We start from the raw sequence: 20654 nt of genomic DNA, 5'->3' as shown, positions 1-20654 counted from the left end.
AGGAGTCCAGTAGGACTCCATGGGGATGGGGACCATGGAAACACTGGTTCCTTTTATGACAGAGCTGGTGTTTCCATGTCCGCCTGCAGGCGGGTGGTGTTACTTCCGCCAGGTCAAACCAAAAATGTGCAGAAAACTTCAAACACATTTAACCCATTACCAGCAACCCAAATATTAAACAAGATGCTCAGGTGAATGATGAGGATCAGGAATTAATATTAGAAAGTGAAGTAATCTCTGACCGTTGATGGCAGTAGTCTTATTAAAGCTTTACACAGACAAGGAGAAAAAGGTTTAGAAAGAATATATTGAAGAAAGCATTATGATTGGTTTTATCCAAATATCTTCCTCGCTAACTGACACTCCCCTCTTTTTGGTATAGAGAACCATTGACCTTCTTCCATGCGTTGATTACCGGGAAATAATAAATATCATCATGAAATATCATCATGAAAGATTGTTATCCTATATCTTTAATTGGAGAACTGTACCATCAGATTCAATGACCAGCAATCTTTTTGACACTTGATTTAGTAGGGCATACGTTTAACAAAGAAAAAACAGTTTCCTGTTCAGTGTAATGCACCCGCTCCTTTATAACAATTATAATGAATTATTTTTCTGTGGATGTTCAGATTATTCAACTGCACTGTATTTGCCTGATATTTTGTTTTCCCAATTACTTTGAAAAACCTCAACAGCATGTGGTTTTGGAAGGACCTCGAAATCATAAACCATTTTCAAAACTGGAAAATGTGAATTCCATTTTCAGTGACAAGAGTTTTCGGAATGTGTTATTTGCCTTAGAAAATTAGAAACAAATAAATTGAATACATTAGTGGTAAAATACTAGCTGCCCCACTGAATGCAAAGGATTTCCATGATGTGTTGAGGTTTGCACGCTTCTTTTACGTAGTCAACAATGGTATCACCTCTTAGAAGAGAATTTAAGATGTGTCATTCAAATAGAGAGATATTTGTTCTGTGCCAGCATTGCAACAGACGACTTATCCCAGACATTTTAGAACAGATCAAATAGCGTGCCAGAATTGTGTAAGATCTAATTAAAGTTGGTCTGGAAGGTACAGCCTTTATTTTTTAACCTACTAAATAGATGTGAAAAGATGTGCTACAATCGGACCATAATTATTTGTTTGCCTGGGCGTTTATTTGAAATGCATCTGAAAATGGGTTTGGTAGCCTGACCTGAATTCTTAGTTTGGGGGATATGTGTGATCCTGCAGAGTGTGTGTACAAGCGTAATCTCAAATTCAAAAGATATTGAACTGCCATTGAAATTACAACTCCAAATGTACCTTGGTATACTATGATGACCGCAACCAAATACAGCAACTTTGGTGGTGGTAGATAATTTTCCAAATGAAGGTCAATGGATTTCAGGACTGCTGCATTGTACATTGAGGTAACAAAATCAGTACGGTAGACCTTTCTTCTTTTAACATGTATCGATTTTTTTAGAGAACAAGCAGTATGGGTCCATGAGTTAAACATGTATCAATTACTCACCCTCAACACACATTTCTGCAAACTGAGAAGGTCCTTAGGACACAAGTTCTCTGGAGACTACGCCAAAAAGGAGGATGAACAGCACAGCAGGTGAGTGGGCGAGATGGGGTGGAAGAGTAGGAGCACACCATGAGGGCAGAGAAGGGATTGCATTTCCATTTTGTACTGTGTCAGAACGCCATCAAACATTTGAAAAAAAGAAAGTATTTTTTAAAGCGTTCCATTGACTGCACGGTACGGTTTCATGGTGGTCACCAATTAAGTGATTTATTATTAAAAGTAAGCTGCATTGCATGCTTTTTCATTGCTCCCTCAATTTGATAGACAGACGGGAGAACAAATAGATATGGGACAGTACTGCATGTTTTTCATTCATGAGCATGAACATAATGGAGTAGAATTAGGGTATTTGACAGAGCATACTGATATCAACAAAATGGCTTCTCTGGCCAGAGTGTTTCAATGTTTCTGTGATTGGTTTTGACTATGCAGTGGTTGTAGGACCTCATGGTTTGACTTTCATATTTATGTAACAAATATATATCCAGTAAAAAAACAATGTGCAAACATGACATTACCATGTTGCTAGGCATGCTCCTGCTAGGTTATAGTGATGTGCTATTCTGAGCTGTGCTATGTTGTAGCAGGATGGGCTATGCTATTTTGCTGAATCAGCACCAACACTACCTTTGAACCCATCCTGACTATATGGGACAGGTACTGAGATGAAAGTCCTGTTTTTAGTGTTTCATGATGGGTCTATGAATATGTCTTTGTGGAAATCGAAATTTTCAATTAAAAAACGCCTCCTGCCGACTTTGTTTTTGAGACCAGTTTTTGTAGTGCGTCTGTTTCCTTTCTGTGAAGGATCTCTTAATTAAATGAATTGAGCCTGCTTTTAAATCAGATAGAGAAAAAAAGTTTGAGGGCCTGCTATAGTTAACATATGAGGCCCATAACAATGAATACGTATTGGTGTTAACACAAACTTGACAACAAACAGGAGGGGCAAGGCCACATCTGAATTCACACAGACAGTAGGTGGACAATCAACAATTAATAAAATTAATAAAAGGCCAATCAGATTTCAGACTTGATAAGGGTCAGGAAGCGGCTACGACACTCCTGAATCTGTCAGCCACAGACAACACTGTGGTCACATGAGCCTTCTCAAAAGCCTCAAAGAGTGGCCGGGGAATCCAGTGGTTCCTCAGTAATCAAAGCCAAGAAGCCTGGATGATTTGAGCGAAATCTTCGTCTTGCAAGGTTACCAACAGAGTGCAGCTGGGATTATCCCTGCCTTCTGCTGCCAGACCCTTGGGTAGTACCAGCTTCAGCTACAAATGGACTGGTCAGATCCAAATCATCTTCCAACTGGAAAACTTCCTGAGAATTAAGACTATCAAGCCTGAATGTCTATAAAAATGTGCATGAAAAGAGAGCTGCATCTGTCTAAATCATGGTGGCCCAACTCCAGGCCTCGACAGACGGAAATCTGATGTGTTCTCAGGATATCCCTCATTAATATTGATGAGCAAAAATGTGCATACTATTAGAAACATTGTATGCAAATTTATCTCATGTATATTAATGAGGGGTATCCTGAAAATCCGACTTGGATCCGGACCTCGAGGCCTGAAGTTGGACAACCCTGGAAAGAAGACCAAGATGCTTGTGTTAGGAAAAACTACACTTGAATCCCCTCTTCTGAAATGGACAGTGAATCTTAGACGTAACTCCACGAGTTAAGTATGTGGGTTCATCTTTAATGCAGAATTCTCGTTTGCTCCTCAGACTAAGAGCTCGAATTTCCAACTTCCATTCTCTGGAAAAGTGGTGCACAGCTTTCGTCTGAACACAAAGTGAAGTTTATGCTAGTTATAGTGATCCCTCGTCTGGATTATTGCAACATAATCCACACCAGCCTTCCAAAATAAAGTCCTAGATAGACTAGAGAGAATCCAGAACATGGCTGCAAGCCTCTGCTTCAGCTATCCAAAACAGGATCCTCTCACACACCTCGCTGCAAGACTCTGCTTCAGCTATCCACAACAGGATCCTCTCACACACCTGGCTGCAAGACTCTGCTACAGCTATCCAAAACAGGATCATCTCACACACCTGGCTGCAAGACTCTGCTTCAGCTATCCAAACCATGATCATTTCACACACCTGGCTCCAAGACTCTGCTACAGCTATCCAACACAGGATCATCTCTCACACCTGGCTGAAAGACTCTGCTTCAGCTATCCAAATCAGGATCATCTCACACACCTGGCTGCAAGACTCTGCTTCAGCTGTCCAAACCAGGATCATCTCACACACCTGGCTGCAAGACTCTGGTACAGCTATCCAAAACAGGATCATCTCACACACCTGGCTGCAAGACTCTGCTACAGCTATCCAAAACAGGATATGATATGATATGATATGATAGTTTATAGCGCCTATACACAATATCTTTCAAAGCGCTTCAAGGCAAAGGAGGGAACAAGGGAAAATACAATGACATTCTTACAGGCCATAAACAGTAAGGATGTGAAATTAACTATCGTACTCGGCCTGATGACATTTCAGATAGTGCAAGAGCTAAGACATAGATAAAGAAGGGAGGGGGAGAGTGGGAAGGAAATGGAAACAGACAGGCAACTACCGTACTAGGCCTGACAACATTTCTGGTATAGCCGGAGAAAAACAAAAGGTGAAGGAGAGTGTTGTGATGCTTTTCACAGGTAGCAGGTAGCCTGTACTAAGTGCATGTAGAGTTCCCTGCTGCATCACGTTCTATTTGATGTCATAGAACCTTACTTGCTTGTTTCTTGTTTATGTTCTATTTATGTCAGTTGGAGGAGTTTCAGTGAGGAAGGGAACCTCTGCTGTTGCTGGGGGTCTTTCCTACTTATTAACTATAATAAATGCTAATGATGAATGTTACCTGTCTTCCCCTGCGTCTTCATAACAATGGCGACGAGGATGGGATGATGTAGAGGAGACAGGAGACCCCCAGCAGTTGTATTGCCGATACGCTCTGCCTCGCCCCGGCGTTGAAGCTGCGGCCCGGAGAAGAGAAGACCAGCTGTGCCAGCCGTGTCCCTTTGCGAACTGATCTGCCGACCTGCTCCGCCTCGCCTCGGCATTGAAGCGGCGGCTCGGAGAAGAGAGAATCAGCTGCGCCTGCCGCGTCCCTTCGTGGGCTGCTCCACCAGCGCCCGGTGTCGAGCGGCCTGCTACGTGAGGGGGGCATCGGTCCGGAGAAGAGAGGATCAGCTGCGCCCGCCGCGTCTCTTCGTGGGCTGCTCCACCAGTGCCCGGTGTCGAGCGGCCTGCTACATGAGCGGGGCATCGGAGAACAAGAGTGGACCTGATACCCGGCAGGCTGCTCCGCCTGCCCACGGCGTTGAGCGGCTGCCAACGCATAAATCAGTGTGCCGTTCATACAACAAGTAAATTATGTTTTCCACATCTACCCATGTATAGCTGCCCGTTTCGCTCACAAGAACCCAGCGGGACCCGAAGATTTGCTTCCTGCTTAAGAAGAGGTGGGAAGGTTTCAGGACATTGATTACCATGAACCTCTGTATAGAGGCACAAGACAAACGGGGTTGGAGGACGGCAACCACCGTGAACTTACCTACTGAGGCACAAGTCCTGCTTACTGAGGTACAAGCGGAACGTGAAGGGAAGCAACCAGTTTGCTGTAGTGTGCGCACGCATTGGAGCACACATCACCCATCTATAACATACCAGTGTGTTGCAGAGGAAGATTTTCATTACCGCTAACCCTGTGATAGAGGTGCACGGCGAACCTGAAGGGAGAAACACTGAGATTCCAACTTTGGCAAAGTGTGGGAGTCTGCAAGGAAGCATAGACTTGCACGCACAAAGTCATGGCAGCTTTACCAGGCATAGCGGGCCCACCTATTTTTATGCCGATTCCGGGATCGGCGAAGATAGCTTGGCCTCAATGGCGCAAAGGATTTTTACACTATATGAAAGCTGCTGGGGGAACGTCCTATTCCAGTGAGAGAAAAGTGGCCTTATTATTACATTTTGTTGGATACGAGGGTCAAAGAATTTTCGAAACCCTCCCTCAGCTGACTGGTGAAGGCAGCGGTGATCCCAATCACCCAGAACAAGTGTTACAAGTATCAGAGGTGTCCCGAGTTTCCAGTAAGTATGCCTCAGAATATGGTAGAGTGTTTGATAAGACTTTGGGAAAAGTGAAGGGATTTCAACACCAAATAATTTTAAGAAAGGGCAGTACGCCGTTGTGGCAAAGCTCAGGCCGGTGCCTTTTGCCCTACGGGATAATGTAAAGAAAGAATTAGAGAAATTGTTGCAGTCGGGTGTGATTGAAAAAGCTGGGGTGGTTGAGTGGGTCTCCCCAGTAGTGATTGTCAAGATGAGTTCTGTTGAATTGATTTAAAAAAAAAAAGGGAAGATGTGTTGTGATGCTTTTCCCAGGTAGCAGGTAGCCTGTACTAAGTGCATGTAGAGTTCCCTGCTGCATCACGTTCTATATGATGTCATAGAACCTGACTTGCTTGTTTCTTGTTTATGTTCTATTTGTGTCAGTTGGAGGAGTTTCAGTGAGGAAGAGAACCTCTGCTGTTGCTGGGGGTCTTTCCTACTTATTAACTATAATAAATGCTAATGATGAATCTTACCTGTCTTCCCCTGCGTCTTCATAACAGAGAGGTGCGCAGAAAGGTAGGGGAGGAACAAAACAAGCGACTATCATACTAGGCCTCACGACATTTCAGATAGTACTGGAGGGAGGGTGGGGAGGAAAAAAACAGTAAGAGGAGGGGGGAGGAGACAGACGAGATTGCTATCATACTAGGTCCAGGGACAATTCTGATAGAGTAAGTGCATAGAAGAAAGTAAGGGCAGGAAATAGGAAAAGGGAGAAGGGAAAGGAGGGGAGAACAGAGAGTTAGCGGTCAAAAGAGTGGAGAAGCAAGAGGGGAGAGTGAATACAATTGCAGAAGTCAGTAGTAACTCATAATGTTGCAAGCCAGGATACAAGATGAAGATGGGAACAGCATGATTCAGGGGCCACCATGAGCAGAAGATGCAGAGGAAGTCTAGCATGAGAGTTGAGAATGGGTAACGCACCATAAATGAATGAAGTCCATAAAAGTTAAATCCAGCATTGGCCACACGATGGTGATGGTGAAACCAGAATTTATCAGGACCGACTCCACTCCATCTCACTGTGTGAGATGAAAGGGATCATCTCACACACCTGGCTGCAAGACTCTGCTTCAGCTATCCATAACAGGACCTTCTCACACTCTGAGCTCGCTATTGCCTGCAAGTGGAATACAGGATCAAGCTAAAAACACTATGTTTTATGCACATAGTGTAAAGGGACGAGGGCCCAGAAGATCTCCAAAAAATAGCCGTGCACTGCATCCTATCTGGTTTGATGACGTTGTCTTTTGCAAGGAGTGCCCACTTTCCGATCAACAGTTAAACCCAGTCCAGGAGCGCGCCCTCAGCTGCTTGCTGCAGCGGAGGGAGTGGCCAGTATTTTCAATGGCCAACTCGGCTCGTCTCTTATCGGTGGTGGGCGTGAGCACCGTTGCCCATTATGGATGCGCCACCCCTATCGAGAGGGAGTTATGAAAGCTCCTGTGCTGTTCTCTGCACCATTTGGATACGATTATCACATTACCCTGTAACAAGCTCAACTATTCCTCACTTCCATGAAATGTCTTAGGTCTTGCATTCCACCTTTTCCACCCATCAAAGGTGCCAAAAATACATTGGAACATGCATTGGAAAATGGCCCTTCTCTTGCTTTATAGCAGTCCTGCTCCTTTCTTTCCCGATCCCCATTTGGTAATCTGACTTTTTACACCCATGGGAACCGTGACGACCCTGTCACATTAATTTCAAACGAGCAACTAACTGCATCCTATATAAAAGATGGGTCAAAAAGGTTGGATTATGCTGATTCATCACAGAAGAGACCAACCACAGCACAAGAGGGGTCTAGCCTCCCGCACCACTAGGTCATCCCCATAAAACTCCTAGCAGTGCTCAAGAAGCCCAAGGTGGGCCAGTCCAGCTGCTCCCAGAGGAACCATCAAAGCTAAACCCATCCTCCTTTCAGGGGGCCCGTAGTTGCCTCGTTCTGGCCTATCGAACATGGCCACTTCTGGCTGTTTTGGGCCTGAGAGTGAGTAGGAGAATGCTTACTCTAATCTCTATTGGGCATTGCCAAGACCCAGCACGGCCCCTATTCTCTTCACTGAGTTTCTGTGAAGCTCATAGCAAGGCATGGTGAAGGAGAGCTCCAGCTTGGTCCCGTCTGGCCTGAACTGGCAGCCAGCCTATGGGCCTCATCACGACTTGGGCAGTAACGCCGGCGCTATTAGTGCCGGCGCTATCTGCCCTACCGCCGAACCCCCCAGCGCTAATAGCGCTGGATCACGAGTTTGGCGGTAATGGTATTCCCCATTCCCCATTGAGCCCATTCGGGAATGTCCCATTCCCCATTGGGCTCAATGGGGAAATTTCACGCTCATACTGCCGGCGGATTTCCCGCCGGCGGTATGAGCGCAAATTTTGGGCGGATTTCCCCCCAGCTCAGAACTGGGGTGAAATCTGCCGAAACCCTGATTTGGCTGACCCTTAAATCTGGCGGTAATAGCGCTAGCGCCAGATTTAAGGGTTACCGCCAAAGTCGTGATGAGGCCCATCTAAGTGCCCCTCGCTTTCCAGACAGGGTAAGCGAAGCATAGCTTTCATCCCATAGCCCACCTGCCAATTAGACATCTGACCCTACTAGCCGGTAAAATGGCTCAGTGGGTTCAGCGTTTAACTCAGTTTAATCTTTATATCTGACCTCTTTTGAGTATCATCCATGCTTTTGGCTTTTTGTGTTATGCCTAGGCCCATGACACTCAAATCATTGTGCAGCTGGCTCTTAACCAACCGGAGTCAGCGGATCGACTGAGGAGCTGCCGGCAAGCTATTGGAGATTGGATGGCCTTGAATTGGCTTATGCTCAATGGTGAAAAAACAGAGGTGCTGGTGGTGGGTACGGCAACGCCCTCTCTGTTCTGGACCCCTGATTTTTGGCATGAGAGTCTTGCCTCTTTTCCCTGCCAGTTACTTCTGTGAAAGATTTAGGGGTTAAAATCTCAGCCTCTTTGTCGATGTCTGATCAGGTTTCTTCTGCCTGCCAAAAAGGCCATTTTAAACTCTGGACTCTCCGTAAAGTCCTGCCCTGCATTCCCCTGAGGTTTCGTGCCTCTGTGGTCTCCTCCTTGGGCATCAGCAATATTGATTATTGCAATGCCCTTTACCTGGCCCTCCCGAAACATCTGCTTAGACGTTGCCAACTATCACAAAGCGTGGCCGCTAGGGCTGTACTTCGCCCCCCATCTGGTGCCCATATGACTCCCTTGTTGCGTAATCTCCACTGGCTCCCTGCCGAGCAGCGGATAAGGTGTATGGCATTGTGCGTGGTCCATAAAGCCTCTTCTAATCTGAAACGGAGTTTCTCCAGCGAAAATTCTGCATGCATGAACCTACTAGGCCACTCCGCTCTCAAGATTTGAAGACCCTGCAGCCTGAGAGGGCCAGGCTTGCCCGCATGCTTTTTCCCTGGCGGTTGCGAAGGCTTGGAACCAACTACATTTCTCCGTTCGTAACATTGAGGCCCACCTGCCATTTCGTTGGGCTCTGAAGACCTTTTTGTTTTAGTTCTCATCCCCTGGTCAGACTTACTTCTTTAGCTTAGTGGCAAGGTGCCTTTGGGCTTATGTTGCGCTCTTAAAGTGTTTTTAAGATAAGATAAGCTTGGGTGTTGAGATCTGTGTTTGATCTGAAGGTCGCAGGTTCAAATCCCACCAAGGTTGATTCAGCGTTTCATCCTTCCGAGAATGATAAAGTACCAGTTTTTATTGGGTAATAATAATAATGGATGCAAATATGTCCTACGTAAAGTGCTTTGGTTAAAAAAAAGCGCTATATAAATAACAAATTATTGTTACTGGTGGTGCTCATTAAAATTCAGATGAAACAACCAATCAGGCAACCATGACTGTCAATCAGCACGAGGCCCAGACTTGCACCGTGATGCCCAATGCAGACATGCGCCGAGAGTGGGTGGAAAGGCGACATGTAGCGCTATAGTTGCAGAAGTGTTGGCACTGGCAGGGTGGGCGGCTGTGGGCCGGCGAGGATGAGAAGCACCTGAACATCCCTGTGAAAGTAGCATATAGAATTAAAGTTCCGTTATATGATGCAGTTTTAGAATTATGTTTGTCGTGTGTTCTATATACATGGCCTGTCCAGACAAGGTCACCAGCAGCCTGATCAGTCAGCTGGCAGGGCAGCTGGAACTAAGCTTTGCAGAGCCCTCAGCCACATGGGGAAACTGGCACTGCGTGTGCCTACACTGTGTTGTATGTTTATACTCACGTGTTAGTAAACAGCAGTGTTGCATCGTGTGATTGGTTCCAGTTAGTTAGCTGCTGTTACAGTATACAATACACAGAGCCGAAGCAAACACGCGCACTGGGCGAGCAGAGACCATTAGGCCATTAGGCCGTGTGTCAACAAGCACCGATTTCACTTTGCGTTTCAAAGGTGCCGGACAAATGTTGGTTTACAGTTCAAGCCTCACGCCTAGCAGTGGTGCTTAATACCGCCCTCCCAAGTTCTTATCTCCCAATACTAATAACATATGTGTATTGTTATTTGTTAAATGGAGCCAGAAGAGGGTGCAGCAACCTGGATCGCTGCCCCCCTGTAACAGCGAATCGTGTCAACAACTCTGAAGCTGCCCCACCTCAGGTGTGAATACTTCCTGCAGTCCTGCTTTTTCCTTTGCATTATGGTACTTGTAGTTTTGTAGGTTCCCCAAAAAAAATTGCTGCTGATGTGGGGCAGCCCCACATGCATGTGTGTACTGGCTGTTACACAGCACAAACCTGCTGGGAAACAATGGGGCGCTGAATAGCAAGAGGCTACAGTGTTAGGGAACAGTAGTGTAAACGCAGTCTCACAGAAGCCAGTTCCTCCGGGTTCTGAACCTATGCTATCATTCTACCCTCACTCACACACCCCGCCCTCTTTCTTGCAGAGCCACGTGACCACATGGAGATCACCCCAGTGTGCGGTATAAGACAAGACAAGATAACATAACATGTCTGATCAATGCAATTTCATGTCCGCCATGGGTCAGCTCGGAAGCCCTGGGAACTGTGATACAAAACGAACATGTTAACAGCGGGGTGGAGGACTGGTAGTCCCTGAACAGGCATTGGTTACGGCTAGGAAATAAGTTTAGTATAGGAGGATGGACAGCACATCAACTGTAGTAAAACGGCTCCATTGCTGGTTGTTTTAATAGTATTTCTTTTTTATTTGCATTTAAATTATACATGACAATTTCTTTAGCAAAATAAAATAGTATTATTTATCTATCTATCTATCTATCTATCTATCTATCTATCTATCTATCTATCTATCTATCTATCTATTCTGGATTTTATATAGCGCCCTATCGCCCATAGGCCTCAGAACACTCACAACGGAGACAGAACAACGTAAAACACAGGACTACAAAGAGAACAAGATAGAGATTCTATTAGACTTCTCCTTCGTCAAACAGATATGTCTTAAGCAGTTTCTTAGAGATGGTAAGAGACGTGCTGTTTTTATGGGAGATGGCATAGCATTCCAAATCATCATAGCCCAGTGAGTAAAGTTTGTGCAACCAACTCTTTCCAAGGTTTTCCGTGGTTGTTGCAGATAAGTTTTTCCATTAGATCGTAGAGTTCTTTGAGCCGGGGCCTTAATTAGTCTCTTAGTGAGATAATTAGGAGCAATGCCTGTCTGACATTTGAAGGTCATAACTGAGCATTTGAATTTTATCCGCTGTTGAACTGGTAGCCATTGAAGTTTTTTCCTGGCAACTGATCTTTTCTCCCGCCGTCCCAAGCCCCAGACCACCCTAACTGCACCATTCTGAATGGTCTGCAATCACTTGATGTTAGCCTTAGAGGTACTGTAAGTGATTTCAATCCGGCACACACCCAAGTCAAAGCTCGGCATGCAGTGCACAACTGAAACCCTTATTTATTTTTGTCTATAAATTCAATATTCTGAACGATATACCACTCATATCACACCCTTCTCCTGGAGCCCCCCCAACCGGTCCCACCGAACCAGGAATCAGGCTGGTTTGCAAAGGTCAATATTTATTTATGTATTTAAAATGTAATCACAATATATATTAATAGGTACACAACAATCACGATGGGGTGATAGAACACTGAAGAATATCTTTAATACACTAGGAATAAGTAAGGAACGAGCACAAAAACAAATGCAGCACAGAAAATAATATTTTTGTGTTGGTTCAGATCCGATAGCACTATGGCTAGAGGTTCTCCCTGCAACACCCCTCAACCCCCAATAGGCAATGTAAAGAGAAAGGAGGAAAGAGCTAGTATTCAGGAATAGCACAAATTAAGCAGAATATCAGTCCCACCTTCCCCCATAAAACACAAGAGAAAAATGGAATTGACTTTTCAGCTGTCAGATGGCTTTTACAATTGTCTTTAGAATTGACTGGGCAAAACCACCAAATGTGGTCAAAAAGACTTAGGGCCTCATTACACGGAATGCGGTAAACCATGGTGGTATTAGCACCATGGTTGCCGCCGGTACCATACCGGTACCACCATGGAGAAAAGGGGAATTACCACCCCATTCCAAGGTTGGTGGGGTGGTAATTCCCCCTTTCTCCATGGCCCTTCCCCATTCCCATTTTTGCCCCATAGGGCTCAATGGGAATGGGGAAGGAGCTAATTACGGTACCGCAAATTGCGGTACCGTAATTAGCACCAAGGTCCCTTTGCGGGTCCCAACTTTAACGGCTGGTCTACACCAGGCGTTAAGGTCGGGTCCCGCAAAGGGACCTCGTAGTAAGGCGGTAAGGGTTTACCGGTACCGGTGCCCTTACCGGTACCGGTAAACCCTTACCGCCTATCGTGTAATGAGGCCCTAAATTTGTTATAAATTCTTATGGGAGCCGCTTTGAACAGTTGCACACAATCACAAGCAATGATTTAGTCCAAAGAAAACATTTGAAATCTTAAAATCCAAGTTGGAACCAGTTTAGAGCTATTTTACACGTGTAAGCCTTTCAAATTTTTAAAATCGCGGCAAACTTTTCATTGCACGATATTCGCGATAACGGGTTCTATGGATAGCTACAGATGTTAGGTACAAGTAGGAGTTGAGATTGTGTTTCTATCTCACAAATTGAGGGAGTTATAGAAGTTTTAGTAAAGGTAGTTTTTGCGAGATAAGCGCAAGAATGGAAAACGGAAATGCACTTTTGAAAATGACAAATGGGTTTGCTTACACTAGAGGATGACTATGAAAAAGCGAATACCACAAAGTGATCTTACAGTCACTTGATCAGGGTGACACACCTGCTAAGGAAACTCGACTTCTTCAGATGGGAAAAGGGTCAGCGCAAAGATGGTTCTAACAATACTGGTTCTGAAGGAAAGATAGGATGGGTTTGAGATATGGATAAGACAATGCAAAGATACTCCTAACAATACTGGTTCTGAATGAAAGATAGGATGGGTTAGAAATAGGGATAAGATAATGCAAAGAAACTCTTAACAATACTGGTTCTGAATGAAAGATACGACGGGTTTGAAATAGGGATAAGACAATGCAAATATACTATGGGCCACAGTTCTTCCCATTAATACTCACAGGATAAGTTTTTTTAAATGGACCATCAGCTCTGGTTATAGGATTGGGTCTGGTCTAGGAAAGACAGCACATCAGGCACGGTACTGGATCAGCTATGCCGGTCGCCGGATTTGCACAGGATCTGCCCTCCTAGTCTGTGGGTATTTGAGTCAGCTGGATGGCGAGTTCCTCAGGCAAGCCTAGTGGTGGCAAGCCAGAGAATTTCAGGATACTGTTTCAAAAGGACTTCTCACACCACCCAGCGCTTTACTGGGTAGAGAGAATCAATTTGAGGATTTGGGCCTTGCTGGAAATCAATAGTCTCTATTGCTGGCAAGAGATTTGGCATCTGGATCTGGAAGAATATTAAAGCTGGATGTAGAATGCTGGATCAGAGTGTTTCACCGGAATCAGGAAAGTGGCTGGATCAGTGAGTCCCTATGTGTTGTCAGCTGTCTCTATTTATGCTATAGAATGACATCACAAAGGGGCTGTGTGGGCCGGCTTAGCTAAGCTTGCCCCTGTGAGCTGGGATAGGACCACACTTCATCTCCGCCTTGCAATTTGAGTGATTGGATCAAGGCCGGATGATGTCACATTTTATGATTTGCTTCACAGTCCTCAGAGACCTCCCTTTAGCCACTGGTCTCAAAATCAGATTTGATACTAAATGTACATTTCTACATTGGTCACCTTTATACAAATCACACACAAAGATGCCATATTTTACGTAGCAGCTATTCCTCAAAACCCCGCAGTGGTGGGATCTTGTCTCAACTTTCTACAGAATTTTGCCCTTTTTGCTATGAACACAATTTCCAAATTTTATGCAAATTCCCACAAATGTGCATGTTTAACATAGGGATATATGTGTACATTTTCACAATTCTAACAATAATACATTTTGCATAAAACCACACATATTACCAAACCTGTCCAGAACATGTCACACAGTTCTACCGCCTCTTCACACATGCAGCCAGAAATTAAATTAACAACTCTGTCCTTTTTATATTTTTCACCATTTTGAATAGCAAGTTATGAGTCTTTTAAAAATGTGTTCTTTGTTCATGTTTAGCAACAGATGGTTCGCCCCTTTTTGTCTCCCTGCAGTCCAGGTCATCCCCCTCCTTGCTTGTTCCTTCCAGAAGCCATTTACGACCCCCTTCACACTTCCAGTGTCCTGGGCTGAAGCTTTGTCATTGTTCCTTCGCTTTCTGTAGACAAAATTCTGTTCTGACCCGCAATTAACACTTCCCATTGAGTTTCTGCTGAGAGGAAGGCCCTCCTTCTGGGAGAAAAACCTGCTTTTACATTTCTTGCAGCTTCAGCCAGGCTAATTAACTCCTTAAACCAAACAAAAACCAAATGTGCTACATCAAACATAAATACATTTCTTTCTTGGCCTTAAAATCTTTGGGAAAAAAACACAACTCAAATCTGTATTCCTTTTTGGCAACAATCCTGCTTATGTTTTTTAATGCAGCAGACTTTTTAGTTTTAGGTCACTTTTAAAGTATCATCAGTACTCATCTGACAGCTGTCATTCAGGTGTCCCTGGGTACTGCACTCAGATTTTGGCATAGGCAGTCAGTTCACAGACCTTGTATGTTTCACAATGCTTCATTTGATACATGAATTGTAGCACCAGGCAAGATTATGAATGTTGAAAAGTGTTGGGTTATGGGCATTTTGGAGGTTTTTTTGGCAACAAAGCAAATGTCATTTGTAGGACCATTTTGGGGTTTCACTTGCACAGTGCTGCTTCTCTATCTGCACTCTGTTTGCTGGTCATGGAGCTCACTGGCACTTTTCTGCAGGGTGTGCTCTATTCCACCGCACATGTACCATGGGTGGCAGGTTGTGCATCCCTCTTTTTGTGTGCTGAAGCACACGGTTTTAGTAGGTTTTTTGTAGGTTTTTGGCGCACACAAGGGTTTTGCCGCCATTGCTGCTGTTTCTTTCCCCATAACTGGCAGGGTGATGCCGCATAGCATAGCAGAGTGGGTCAATACATCCCACAGTACCCATCAAGAGACTATTGCAGTAGTCCAGTTTGGAGTTAATTATAGCTCCTGCAATCAGCGCAAGATTTTGTTGTGATAGATATGGTTGAATTTGCCATATGAGAGTGATGTAAAAGGCGCATGTGGATTTAAGATAGGAGACCTGTCTCTTATACGAGAGATGTGAGTCGATAAAAATGCCCAAGGTCTTAACATGCTTGATTTTTTTGTATTGTTGATCTAATTTCCCTATTCTTTTAGGTTTGCCAAGAATTAAGAGTTCTGTTTTTGCCTCATTGAGGGCCAAAGAGGTGTTTGCCATCCACTTTTGGATAGTATTGAACACTTTGTTTATTCTTTCCACGCCCTTTTCATAGGAATCTGATAATTCAAAGATCAGCTGGGTATCATCAGCATACTTTGTGAATTGAACACCCAAGTTTTTAAGCATATCGCTTATGAGTTTTGAGAAAATGTTAAAGAGCAGAGGCGACAGGCATGAACCCTGTGGCACACCACAGGTCAGAAGTGTTTTCAGGGAGCTGAAATTGGCCTTTACGACTGCGGCCATTCTTGGACCTAGAAAAGATTTAAACCAATTTATTGCCAATGGATTTCAATCTCTCAGCCAAGAGATCATGGTCTATAAATCAAAAGCTGAGGAAAGGTCAAGTAGCATAAATAGGGCAGTGTTATTATTATTATTATTATTATTATTATTATTATTATTATTATTATTATTATTATTATTATTTCTTTCTTGTTACAGCTAGTAATTAATAGAAATGCATGCCTTAGAAATGTTAACTTCATGTAGATGTTTCATTGAAACATTTTATGAAAGTCTTTTTTCAATTATTTTATGTTTAGATTGTGGCATTCTGTTCTAACGTGTAGGACAGTCGCTATAAAAGCAATATAAACGGCCGAGACAAAGAAAAAGTGTTGTAAAGAGCGAACCAAGCCCGAAAATTCTTTTCAACGTGGCCACAGGTAAAATAGCTCAGTGTATTGAGCACTCGCTGCAGAAATCTGTGGTCAGTTGTCATGTCAGTTTTGAAGACGACTGTTTGCATTTTGGGCCTAATTTGTTGGCAGCATCTGTATGGGTGCCTTTACTTTGGGTGATGGTGACGACTGTTATTTACCAGAATGACGAGAGGCCAGGTGTGCAGAATACACTGTCCATCACGCTACTTAGAATTACAACAGATGAGATCCTTTACAAAGATCGGTGCATTTCTGGATATCGGAGGTCAGTCAAAAGAGGAAGACTAGGTTCCTGGATACACTACCCTCAGTCCAGGCTGTACCTGAGGCAACAGGTGTGAAAAAATGTCAGACGGGTATGTGGAAAACCATGGCTGTAATTCCAACACCTTTCAATAGTAAATATTGAACCGGGGAAGTTCTACTCAAGACCAGTTCTTATGCCTCGAAAGATTGCAGAGACTGCCCATCAGATTGCAGAAGGCCTCTCCAGCTTAACAGGGTTGCAGAGGTCATCGCTCACACCAATGTACCAAATACCCAACACATGCCTTGAAAAAGTCCCAGGAGGGTCGAAACACGTGTGGGCAAACTCTGCAATATACCCACCCCGTGGCCAACCTCTTCAGACTAGTTTGAGTTATTGACAATTGTTTATCTAAAATGATATCCACTGACCCAGCACCTGTGGGACAGGTTCTAACCCATTTCTATCCAACCCAATTTCGAGATGGAAGGGCGCCGTCAACTAAGAACCCCATTGTCTGGCAGCAGGGTGCTAAACATAATCCAAATGATCAGCGTAGTGATCTCCATATTGCAGTGCCCTGCCTTCCCTTACAGTTCTTGTGCAAACTCACATGAACATTATAAAGCCTCCAAGAACACCACCGCACTATGCCCTTCACATGGACCACCTAGAAACCGACCCGCACACAGTACCGAAGTTACCCTGAAATGCACGCATCCACACAGCAGCAACACTAGCCTGCCTTTTCTGTCTCGATCCCCACTAACCACCCCCGCCACTCACTTGGGGATACTGCAAAGTGCCTGCAAAGCATGCAAATGGCAGCCGTGCATGGTATAAATTCCAATAAAACCACTAAAACCAAATAAAAAGTATATTATAGAATTTCTAAGAATAAAGGGCACCACCCTCTCAGTTCAAATGTTAAAAATCGATTACAAATTTCAAAGGTTTCCATTGAAACCACCACTTTTTGCACTTTACGAGAGCAAAGTGGTTCCTAAGTGGACTGGAAGTGATGCATGTGTGTGTTCTTGTCACCATTGCTTATTTTGAGGCTTACATATGCAGACAGGTGTTACATTTAGCCAATTGTGTCCCAGTGGAAGTGATAAGATTCAAACCTGAAAATCATTGAAGGTGCGTGCTGAATGGTGTATGATCGCTTCACCTAAAAATACTTGATCCTCCAAAAAAATCGATCTACTATGACTTTCATAAACTAAAGGAAATAAGAGGGAAAGGTGTGCTAGTGATTTGTTGGAATATTGTTCTGGAATTTTATTAAGAATAGATGCCGGGGATGGTGATGTACCAAAATGATCGGTTGTCCACTGTAGATACTTTGGATAGATACACATCTTTAGCACACTTAAAGTATGAGCATACAAAGTTGGGTGTCATTGCTCCCTATTTAAACATTTTTAAGATTTAGAATGAATTTATATCCTACCATACAGATTCTTCTATGGAGAGGGCAAATATCGAACAATAGCATTAATTGTAGATTCTGCAGGAATATACATGAAGAAGAGACTCTGAAACATTTGTTAATCTGGCAATAAGCCCTGAGACTGCGGGCAACTACTGCATAAGGTAATGCCCACAGTGCCCATAGGTACAGGCTCAAGCATAGCAAGGGCCTTAACAAAGGCCCCAGGAGCATTACCTCATGCGGTAATGACCTGCAGTTGAGGGGCTTATAGCCCTTAGTACCTTGGCCCTTTAGACTGGGGTACTAATGGCTTTTCTTTTTTTCTGGCTGTGAGACGTGTTGCGTTTCGCGGCGTTAAAAAAAGTAAACTAAATGGCCACAGCAGACAGGAAAACGTAGTCTGTTTTCTCTTTCCATGGAAGCCATAGTAAACAAAGAAAATGGGCACCGTGGAAGGGGAGAAGGGACTACATGTAGTCCCTTCTCCCCTTCCATGGCGGCCATTCAAGTAAATGTAAAAAAAATAAACAGAACAAATGGCCACCGTGGAACAGGGAGAAGAGACTACGTACGTGTAGGCACCTCTCCCTTTCCATGGTGGCCTGAAAGAAAGAAAAGAACAACGAAGACCGGCGTAAGGTGCGCAGGAAGGTGTGCGGGCTTACCATGAGGTAATGCTCGCAAATGCACCAATCGGTGCGTTTGTTTGCTTGAAAATAACCTGCACTGGGTGATAATGCACTGTAATGCTTTAACTGCACCTCACACTTTATGTTTTAAAAGACAGGTTCATAGATTGGATTTTGTGGACAAAGAGATTCTCTGGCTGCGACTTTTGCGCCATCGCCGGCGTAGGTTTTTTAAAACATATGAAATTGGAAGCTTGAATGTGAATTTTTAAGTTTCATAAGTACATGGAATTTTGATAAGCGCTAAATGAAAATTGATCATTTCACATGTACCCAGTAAATTCCTCTGCATTCTCCAGGATCTTCTGGCATCGATGATCAGTACTAATACGGATTACTGCAGTTCGGCCTCCTTATTTAAAGCACAAATACCCAGTAAATTCCTATGCATTCTCCAGCATCTTCTGGCATCAATGATCAGTACTTATACTGACTACTGCGGTTGGGCCTCCTTAATTAAAGAACATATACCAAGTAAATTCTGCTGCATCCTCCAGGATCTTCTGGCATCAATGATCAGTACTTATACTGACTACTGCAGCTGGGCCTCCCTAATTAAAGCACATATAACCAGAAAATTCCTTTTAACTCAGAAGAACATGCACAATTTAGGGTGTACATACTAAATAAAGCCCATATTCAAGGTATATACCCTTTAATCATAAAATGCTTGTGCAAGTTAGTATAAGCACATTGTATATTCTTGCATGGGCATATGGAGGCCTTTTGTGGCTAAATCATTACAGCGATGGTCTTACGGAGGCAAATGCTGGCATATTATGGCAAAGCCATTGAAGATGTATCCTTACCGGGGCAAATCGGGCACCTACCTCCTGAGGCTCAGGGTGTACAAGCATCCCGTCGGGTAAGATTACACGAGCCCAACCGGTTTCAGTCCAGGATAGAGATGACTAACGAATACCATTAACAATTTCCTTCTCTGCATACACCTCTCAAACTCCAAACCAAACACAACCACAAACCTCTAGCGCAGCAAACCGCACGAACTTCACTACACTGCAACAACAAAACAAAAAAACACATAGACTCGCACATCAGCACACGACGACTGCCGGCCGCATGCACCCCAGGCCCAGCCGACGGAACCACCGGGCTGAGGCTGCCAACAGCACATCACTGCAATCTTGCACTTTTCCAGCCTCCACCCACTAACCCACCATCCCCCCCCTCTTTCAGAGCCGCCAGAGCGCCAGGGGACCACTCCGGTGGTGATAGTGCGCGGTACAAATGACCTTTAACATTAACATTAACATTAACATGTTATGGGAAATCCATTACAGGTGTCTTCTTACGTGGACAAGCACTGGCATTTTGGGGGAAGACTCCAAAGGGGTAAATGCTGCCTTTTTCAAGCAAAGCCTTCACAGGTATCCCCTTACAGGGGAACATGCTGACAATATTTGGGCAAATCCATCATAGGTGTGTCCTTAAAGGAACAGATGCTGGTATTTTGAGGCAGAGCACCAGAGTTGTGTCCTTAAAGGGGCAAATGCTGGAATTCTGGTGCAAAGCTACCACAGTTCTGTATTTAAAGGGGCAAATGCTAGCACTTTCGGACAAAGCCATCAAAACTGTGTTCTTAAAGGGGCAACTACTGGTAATATTTGGGCAAAGCCATCACAGATGTTTTATTAGAGGTGCACATCCTGACCATATTTGAGCAAAGCAAAGCCAAGACAGGTGTGATCTTACAGGTGCAAATACTAGTTTTGCAAAGTCAGCATGAGTGTGTTCTTACAGTGGCAATATTGGCATTTATTTTTCTTTTTCGATAAAAACCTTCCAGCAGCCCGACCCACTTGTGCTTATCTGCAAGAATACTGCATGTAGAATCCTGTTTGTATCTGCGCTTGTTTTTTTCATGCTGACAAACCCTCCGTTGGAAGACATTGCACAATATCAGTGACCAGTAATAATAAATAACAAGCAATTAAAAAAAACAAATATTTATAAATGACATTATTTGGTGCCTTCTAAAGGGATTAGTGCTTTGATTT

Source organism: Ambystoma mexicanum, chromosome 12 (assembly GCF_040938575.1).
Source record: "Ambystoma mexicanum isolate Mex_15411 chromosome 12, UKY_AmexF1_1, whole genome shotgun sequence".
Lineage (NCBI taxonomy): Eukaryota > Metazoa > Chordata > Amphibia > Caudata > Ambystomatidae > Ambystoma > Ambystoma mexicanum.
The sequence above is the reverse complement of the archived record's forward strand: the minus strand, read 5'-3'. Positions refer to the sequence as shown.